The sequence below is a fragment of the Musa acuminata genome, chromosome BXJ2-4, assembly GCF_036884655.1.
Source record: "Musa acuminata AAA Group cultivar baxijiao chromosome BXJ2-4, Cavendish_Baxijiao_AAA, whole genome shotgun sequence".
In the NCBI taxonomy this organism is placed as follows: Eukaryota; Viridiplantae; Streptophyta; class Magnoliopsida; order Zingiberales; family Musaceae; genus Musa; species Musa acuminata.
Window position 1 is genome coordinate 6618944 of NC_088341.1, and position 9727 is coordinate 6628670.

At 37.3% G+C, this 9727-nt stretch overlaps 1 pseudogene across 1 annotated transcript; it reads left to right on the forward strand.

Annotated features, from left to right (window-relative positions):
* LOC135586668 (type IV inositol polyphosphate 5-phosphatase 3-like) lies at positions 1-9074 on the forward strand (annotated as a pseudogene). The gene is made up of 11 exons (XR_010485856.1): positions 1-265; positions 439-544; positions 799-870; positions 1745-1832; positions 2038-2142; positions 3615-4440; positions 4836-5010; positions 6155-6263; positions 7160-7302; positions 7699-7927; positions 8370-9074. The product of XR_010485856.1 is annotated as a type IV inositol polyphosphate 5-phosphatase 3-like (transcript).
* Positions 9075-9727: the final 653 nt, after the last annotated feature.

Consider the following 9727-nt stretch of genomic DNA (forward strand, 5'->3'; position numbering starts at 1 on the left):
AGAAATAATTAAGCGCATTTATCCCAATCTGAGGCACATATCCTGAATCGTCCATTGACGTGTCAGTTTCTTACTTGCTATGCTGCTTTATTTATTTATTTAGTTATTTGTTTCATATACTGCATTGATGAGGGAGGCCCCGTGTGCACATAGATGCCGGTCTGAAACAGGGGAAGCGAGATTAGAGAAGCTATCCGACCGAATCCGCCGCCCTCGCTGTCGCCCTCCGCCGCAAATGAGGCAGACGAGAAAGAAGCAAAGGGAGGTAAGGAGTCTGTCTAGCTTATCCCTCGGACGCTCCCTGGTAATGGCGTGAAGAAGCTCTGGTCGCCAGGGAGTTCCATGCTTTCTTTCTTTCTCGCTTTGGTTCATACGGAGTTGGGGGAATTGCAGCGGAGTTGGGTTGAACTCTGTTGTTTCGGTTGCACCTGCCTGCAGCTCTGGCCCAAGATCGTCCTAAGGAAATGGCTCAACATCAGCTCCAGAGAATCCGATTTCAGCGCCGACGAAGGGGACACCACGGAGAGTGAGTTCGAGTATGAAGGTCTGCGGTGAAATGCGATTCTGTTCTTCCTCTGACTTGCGGAAATTAGGGAATGAATTTTGCTTCTTTTTTGTTCGATTGTCTCTCCTCAGTGAAAGATCTCTTCTTTTTCGCTGATTTAATATAAAAATGCGTTATTTTTTTGCCCCCTTTTCTCCATCCAAAATGAATTTAGCTTGATGTTGCCCTCTTGTTTCATCTGTGTTGCTGATTTTGCTACGTTTAATCCCTGGACTTAAAATGGCATATCGCAGAGATGTGCGGTTGGGAGCGTCGACTGCGAGATGAGGAGGCAAGATTGGGCGGATTTGGAGCCGAGAAAAACGGTACATTCCATATTTCGCCATTAATTCTTTTCAGATTGGGACATCATTTCCGGTGGTCCACGTTATGTATCCAAGAAAAAATAGGGATGCATTGTGTGTATGAAATATATTCAGATATGACGACTCAAGTAAAGAGCATCAAGATAAATTTGCGTGTCGCAATATTTGAACTGATAAAGTAGAGTTTATAGGAGGGTCATACAATACTGAAACCAAAGCAGCTCCCGTGTAGATACCAGAACAGTGTAGTTTTTACCGACCACCTCATAAGAAGTACACGCATCTCTATAAAGTTTGTGGGTACGTAATGAGTTCTTGAAACTTATTTGTAGTCATCAGTTTCCAACAATCTGATTAGCTTAGATTGCAATATATTCCTGCCAGTGGTTTTAGTTCTCTTGGGATTTGAGTGATCATACATTATAAACAACACCAACAACGAAACTATAAAGGTCTAGCTATTTGGGGCCACTATTAAGCTTAAGAGCATTGTCAGTAGTCAAATTAAGAGCCAAAAGTACTCAAAATACTCTTAAGGCCTAAAATTCATTTTGGTCAAAGTACTCAAGATACCTCTAAGGCCTAAGATCGGCTTTTTCTGCTTAATACAAGCCTTCTATGGTTTCTTTGCTGCAAGGAGTTCATGCTTGTGTGTGCTCAAGTACTTATCGTTCTCATGCTCTATGTATTTTATTTAATTTTTCATTAGATTATTTTCACTTTATTGGCCATTAATTTCATTCTGATATCATGTATTGTTTGGCCATAATCCATAAAATAATTTGATGAGGCTTCAGCAAATTTGATTTGCTTCTCAAGTTATGTGTTAATTCGTGCAAACCCGATGGATAACTTTGTCGCCATATACATGCAGGTAACAACGTGGAAGGCATTCCTTACAGATTACGAAGGCGAAAATCTGAGACTCTTCGTGCACAATATATTAATACCAAAGAACTCAGGTATATTTCTGTTCTCCATGTCATTTTAATACATAGCTACTTTACATGCTTGATAATAGCAAATTTTTGTAATTCTTGGAAAACCCAGGTGCTCCTAATTCTCTTCCTCTTTTTGCAGTCTATTTTTACTTCGTGGGTGCCTTTGCATTTAACATCTGTAATTAAAGGCACTTTCACCTGATCTGCTACTTTTTGGTCCATGTAGGATCTATGTGGGGACATGGAATGTCGCAGGGAGACATCCACCTGCTGACTTAAATATCAAAGATTGGCTAGATATGGGGGAACCAGCTGATATATATGTGCTCGGGTAACTTTTAATTGTCACAAACCTTTGATCCTGAAATTATATTGAACTGTCAAATAATTGTTTAGGGGCTCTTTTTTTTTTTTTTTTGCTTTGGAGTTGCATTAACTGGAATAAGCAGTATATGATAGATGTGTCTTAGGAAATGGCAAGCACATTTATAGCTATTTTGTTATATTACATCACCACTTCAACATATTATTGAACATAAGTGAATAGAATGATGAATCATGCTACCATCCTCAATTGTAAATATATAGTTAATCCTCTAGAAACATGAGATACGTGACTATGCCTACACATGTAAGCCTTGTAGAAGGAATTGCAAAACATGATTTGGAGATGATGCGAGCAATATTCGCTATCCTATGGAGACTTGACACATGGATGCCAGTGCAGAAAAGACAAAATGGATTGGTCAAATCTGCCATATCATCACAAATAATAACGAAAAATTTTCTCTGTATGAGGAATTTTTCGAGAGAATATTTCCTCCAGTAGCAATTAAGGACTCCTAGCTATAAATAAGGATCCTTCCAACCACAATGCATCTTCTCTGTTTTTCTTCCTTTCTCCTCTCTCTATAATTCATCTTAGGCAATCCATTCAGCTGACTTGAGCATTGGAGGAACCACATTGTGACTATATTCGGTGGTGGCAGTCTTCTTTTGCAAATGGAGTCATTGAGATCCGTCTCAGCCCTAAGGATTTCATCGTTGATCTCGGTTTTTCTCTCCTCGAGAGGGATGCTATTGGATGGTTCTTCTTTTGTGTCAAGGTTCGGAAATGGGATCAAGTTGGATTGTCTCCGTAATGCAGAGTGACATCCAAATTTCGGACTAACAATGCCATATGCACATCTGTAGTGCTTGTAGTCTTTGTATTTGCACCAAAAGTTCCCTCTTTATGAATGTATTCTTAAGAATGAACATTCAACAAACCAACCTTAGCATGCTTCAGTACACAACACACAAGATTTTGCCCTGACATTCAGTAAGGAAACAAATATATAAATGCTGCACCTGTAAACTGGGACAGGTCAGCGGAACTGGAATTAGAAATTATTACAAAGTTGAAAGTCACAAGTGACGCTTTTGTTTTATGTTTTTATTTGAAAGGTAAAATCATTATTCTGTGCAAAAATTGTGATTTCGGCAAAAGCCACACTTAGGTGATGTGACAGAAAAACTCACAGACAAGAGCTAAGGTTAAATGTGCACTAGATAAGTTTTGATGGTTATCTATCATTTGATGATCTTGGCTGGATGGTTTGATATTTCTGCTATGTCATGAGTCTATTAAGTGGAGTGAAATTTACATGGAACAATACGACATTCTCTCTTTTAGATTGTGATTTCTTAAGTTAAATGTTGGTATTAATGTTTATCTCCTGATATTCTTTCATATATGTGTAATCAATAATATCTAAGGGTTTTTTATTTTAGTTAACTATACAAGGCCTACTTTTCTTGCAGCTTTCAGGAAATTGTTCCACTAAATGCTGGAAATGTCCTGGGTGCGGAGGACAGCCGCCCCGTTCAGAGATGGGAACATATAATTCGTGAGACACTAAACATGATTCAGCCAGTTAAAGAGAAATATAAATGTTACAGTGATCCCTCTTCACCATCAAGATTCAAACAATCAGATGATGTCATAGAGGATGAACTATTGCTTGAGTCTGATAGTGAAAGTGATGAGGAAGTTCGACTTGATGAACAGCCGAATTTTCAGTCTAATGAAAATCAGATTGATGCAAGTGAAGATGATCCAAAATGTAATTTAGCATCCCAGTCCCTTTTCGCTGCAGATCAATGTGCACAACGAGAAAATATTGACAATCAATCTTCCCTGTATGTATTTGATAGATACCATAGTTCGAGTTTTAAGAATCATGGAGCAAGTTCAGAAGCCTTCACAAGTCAGCAAAAGAAGTTTACCAAAACATTAAGCAGTTCAGAAATGATTGGTCTAATTTGGCCAGAGCAGCCATTGGATCTGTTATCCCAACACAATAGGGATACATCAAAACCAAAATCATTAAACCCAGTAAAATCTTTTAAAGCATGCAATTCATTCAATTCTCTACATGGAGACCATAATGATTCATTTCTGACTCCTGAACTAGATCTGGGAACTGTCGTGAATAGAAAGAAAAGATCATCTTTTGTACGGATCATAAGCAAGCAAATGGTTGGTATTTTTCTTTCAGTCTGGGTCCGCAGAAGCCTGCGGAAGCACATACAGAACTTGAAGGTATCAACTGCTGGAGTAGGTGTCATGGGCTACATAGGCAACAAGGTTTGGTTCCTCCAAACGTCTTCCTCCTTTCAATATATGATAAGTTCTCATTGTTTTAATTGGATTGATGGTCTGACTGTCATAATTTTAACTTCTTCAAATGGTTATGGTGATAATATGACTTCTAATTAGGTTGCCTCCTGGTGGTGTCGAAGGATACTCTCATATAATTGAATTATTTGGATTTACGTACACATTTTTAGAGTACCCAGGCGTCATTGAAGTAAAGGATACTCTCATATAATTGAATTATTTTTCCTTATGATGTCCATCAATGCTTTTCAATTTTTAATCATGCATTGATGTTCAACAATTTTTTTCTTGTCATGTATAGTGCATTGTTTGTTGGATATTTTATATGTCATGGAGATAATAATCTTTTGATTATTCACCAGGGATCAATATCAGTCAGCTTGTCTATATATCAGACACTTGTTTGCTTTATATGTAGTCACCTGACTTCTGGAGAAAAAGATGGTGATGAGCTGCTGATGTGCGAGAAATTCACAGAAAAACATTATTTAGTTCAGCTCCTGGTGTTGGAGTGGCAAAAACAATCTTTGATCATGAGTAAGTAAATCAAACATCCACCTTGTCTTAAGATACATATTGTCATATTCACATAATCAATGCATGCTTTTTCATGTTTGATCTAACCAAGTGCAATAAAACAATTATATGCGACATTAGTTTGCCTCCTGCCATTTTACTTTGATGTTAAATGGTATAAATTTTCTTGCAACTTCATACATTGACAATGTTTTTTTAATATAGAGCTATCATGATACTCTTAAAGTTGCGGTTAGTTGGAAATGAGGTACTCTCAACTCTCTAGTACTTATTTAATCTGTTAGTGAAAAGCTGATCATATGAAGGTGCAATTATTTCTTTTTGTTCATTACTTTAGGATTTCTATCTCAGACATCTTAGCCACAGAAAATAATGCAGATGCTGTTTAAGTTGGTTCTAATATTCCAATCTGGATGTACAGGATTAGGAGAGATACCACAAACCTTGATGAATGTAGTAAAAGTAAGTCTTTGAAAGCATGCACCTGAAAAGGAGTATAGCTTCTTTTACAACTGTAGGATGAATAGAGATTCTCAAATTCAGTATTAATGTTCAAAGAGTTTATCCTAGAATTTATTATCAGAATTCATGATTAAAGAATGCATTTTGTGCTATTATAACTCTCAGTTTGGTGAAAAAATCTCTTTCTGAAATTAAGAAAGAAACATTAGTGTCAAGTTTATAATGTCTTGTAACTCGACATGATAAAATGAACCATGAAGATACTAAAGATGTATAATTTAGTGATATCTTGACTGAAACTCTGAACCACGACCTAGACTGTATGTTTTAGCAACTACATGACTGAAATTTAAGTCTGAACTATGGCCTAGGCTGTTAAGAAGAGCACTAGTGACTTCCATCAAAATTAGATAACATGAAACCATTCAGGGATCAGTAGGATGATAACTAAGGATGGTGCACTATGTGCTTATAGTGTGATGCTATGATATAAGCAAAATTTTGGGGTTTTGCTGGGCTTACTGGTGGTAATTGCATGAGTTTTAGAGGCTTGACACAAAATTTCACTTGTAGTTCTCTACCAAAGTGTTCTTTTAATGCCTTTGAAGTTTGAATCATTTCATTCACCTGCTTCTGAAACTTCAGAAGTTTCTGATCTTTATTTATTTGCAAACATTTTCAGAAGAATTATCTGGTTAGGTGATCTAAATTACCGCATCAATATGTCATATGATAGAGCTCACGAACTGATTTCCAGAAAGGAATGGTCTAAATTATTTGAGAAAGACCAGGTCAGTGATCTTATGTTGCTAGTATTTTAAGTCGACTATGTTGGTTGATTTTGCCAATATTTGTGTGGATCGAAAAGGTATTTGCACCTTGCACTGTTGGATAAGTTGAACTTAGTTCATCTAGAAGGATGGTTATGATGCTTCCTTTTAGCATGCATCCCATGGTGAACCGGAATTTATATTTATGAAGCCTGATTTTCCCTTGTTCGAATGATGACATACTGCAGGAATACTGTAAATCACAATAGCAAGTTGAAAATCTGTCTCATATATCTAATAGCCTTAGTACTTTATTCTGTGTATTCCTAGTCTAACAGCTAATTGTATCAGAAACATGACATAGAAATGTAGAAATGAAATACAAAGCTGTTCATCTAAATTCTATGTTCCTTTCTGATATGATCTAGAATGTGTTATGCCTTAAAAGACAGCTATTATATAAAAAACAAACGTAGAAATTAGGTGGAATTTGCTGACACAGTTTTAAATGTTTAGGTTAGTCACCATAGTACTTTGCTGAAACAACCAAAAAAACTTTCTCGGGGATAGTCCTTTTTGTGGTGATATACCAATTGATGTATTTCCTAGGAAATACTAGTATTATTATTAAGCGCACATTTCTGCATTGACAGAGTTGGATGGTTCTCAATCAAAACATGATATATAATGTTAGAAACTTAGAATTATTATTTTGTAAAAAAATACGTCAACTTCATGATGTGATAGCCGGTGTTCCTTCAACAGCAGTAATACCACCCCCTATCCAATGCATGCTTTGAGATACTGGTGAGGCTATCATAGAATGCGTACTAAATTTTTCAAAGTATTATTTTGTTGGCTAATGAGCTTCATGGACTGGTTTAATTAACTTGTAGTTCCACTTGATACCATTGCAGTTGAGACTCGAACTTAAGAAAGGCCATGTATTTGATGGATGGTCAGAGGGTGTTATAAATTTCCCTCCTACCTACAAATATGAGTTGAACTCAGAGAAGTACGTTGGGGATGATCCAAAAGGTGGAAGAAGAACTCCTGCTTGGTATATAAGCTGAAAATAGTGTTTATGTGTTCTTCTGCTTCTAAAGTTAATTTCGGCCTGATCAATAAATCTATTGCTTTTCCAGTCTTCTTCTATAGCGTAAAACACCTAATATGTTGGAGTCGAAGTTTGGAAGACCACAGCTAAATTGTTTTTCTTGTCCTGTTTGATTTCATAAGAAGTGACTATATTCTTTTATCTAGATGGAGTATGTATTCTTGATAAAAATATCAAGATTTGCACATTTCTCAGGTGTTTAATTTTTCTATAGATATTTGGTGTGACATAACCTTAGAAAGATACTTTATAAAGCATCATGAACTCTCACTCTTATGTTGAACAATTTCTACCAGTTGAGATATGGAGTATCTTGATATTTAATTCCGTTTTTGTCAGGTGTGACCGCATTCTTTCATATGGTAAGGGCATGAGGCTATTAGATTACAGAAGAGTCGAGCTAAAATTTTCAGATCACCGTCCTGTTGCAGCAATATTCATGGCTGAGGTTGAGGTTTTCAGCCATAGAAAGCTTCAGCGAGCTCTCACCTTCACAGATGCAGAGGTTGAAGAACAACTAGTTTCAGATGCTGATAATGGAGTTGCAAACTGCTTGTGGCTAGGACAGGTCAGTTCTTGGAACAAACAAAAGCATGCGTAGCCAATTTTTCGGCACTAACATATTTTCACTTGTGTCGATATTATCATGGAAGGAATCTCCATAATCAACAGATAACTAAATCATATCAGTTTCACAAGGCTTAGGTTGCATTATCAAGTAGCTGAGACACTTGATTTTACAACTAAAAATGACTTTTATGTTCTTTCAAAAAGAAATAGGGAAAATCCCAAACTTCCATTGAAAAAATTTGAAGTACAGGAAAAAGAAAGTACAAAAAAAAGGGATAAATTTGTTTATCTAGCTTTGTGTATGGTGTGTGAAGGATGGTGGCTAGTGATTACAATAGACTTGTAATCAGAACATCACCTTTTTCTTGATTTCCTTTTCTTGTCATTGTTTTCTTTTTACCTTTTTTTTTAGGTGAATAAGTTACCTTCCCGTCATGCAGGAAATAACAGAATAACTCAGATGGAAAGATGCAGGCTGGTTCTCAATAGGGTGGGTACGTATTCAACTTGGCTGTTGTTTATCTTTTTAGGGTTTTTTTCTTGTAGATTCAGGGCATTCAGAGTACATAAACTGTCACTGTAAATCCATCTGCAATGAGTGAAACTGAGAGGAGGTAAAAATTTCATGTCATACCTTCTTTTACGATCTCTAGATGTCCTTCCCGCGGAGTTACTTGAGCATATGCTGTGCATCAACATTTCATCATTTCCTGCTACTTAAACCGCAGTCATGGATTTGCACATTACCGTGGCTTGGTGCTTGGAGAAGCGAGAGGGGATCATTAGGTGCAATAATACTGTGCGTGGCTCAATGGGGCTTGTTTTGGATTGCTGGACAGTGTTTTGGCAGCAACGAGCTTATTGCAGCAAGAGCAACTATGGTCTATGACTGTCCTTTTTATATATCAGCACGTCTACCTGCTATCGAATAGCAATCTTCTAGGAAACTTGCATTTGGAATTTCCAAGATGTTCATGATCCATCTTACGCACGACTGGGGGAGGTGACGGATGGAAGTCACCTTGTGGCCTTGATGACCTAGGGAGGATTGTTGATACCTCAATGTCATCATTGCGTGATCGATCGATATTTTATTCTTTGGATGTTAGCATTCACCACTATAATTATATCCTCCTAATTTGACACTACCTGATCTAGCTTCTCCATTCCGGAGCTCCAACACCATTTGCACGTCGGCTTCACTCTCCTACTACTCCTGTACTCGAAGCTGGACTTGAGCTGCTTACTCATGGTAAAAGTCCCTCTCGGTAGTCTTCTTATTCTCCCTCATTAGGGCAAACATGACTATTGAGATGCCTTGTACTCAATTAATAAGCAATGTGTGGTGTTATGTTGAGGAAGAAAAGTCAGAATTAATCCTAAAAGGCATCTTCTACATGAAAGGAGTTCAGTTTGTAGTTTCTTACTATGACGATGTTACAAGCCCTTTCTTGGCCAGACCCAAGAGAAGCACTCCTCAATTATGTCGAGTTACCTCTCGTGAAACCTCCAAAGGCCGGTTGGCTCTAGTTATCTCCGAGTTGAACGGAAAGGGACCTTCACGCCCCCCTTTAGGCCAACTCATCGTCGACTCACAACAGAATAAAGTCTACTCACTCAAACAGACTCCGTACATGCCTGCAGGCAACTAATCACTCGAGCAAGCCATGGAAGATAAAAGGTCTTGGCACCTCCATTTGTTGTTAATAATATTATTATTCCCCACGTTGAGACATGTTATGATCTTAACTTAACGGCAGGTGAATTAATATAAAAATATTTTTAATTGATTTTAAAA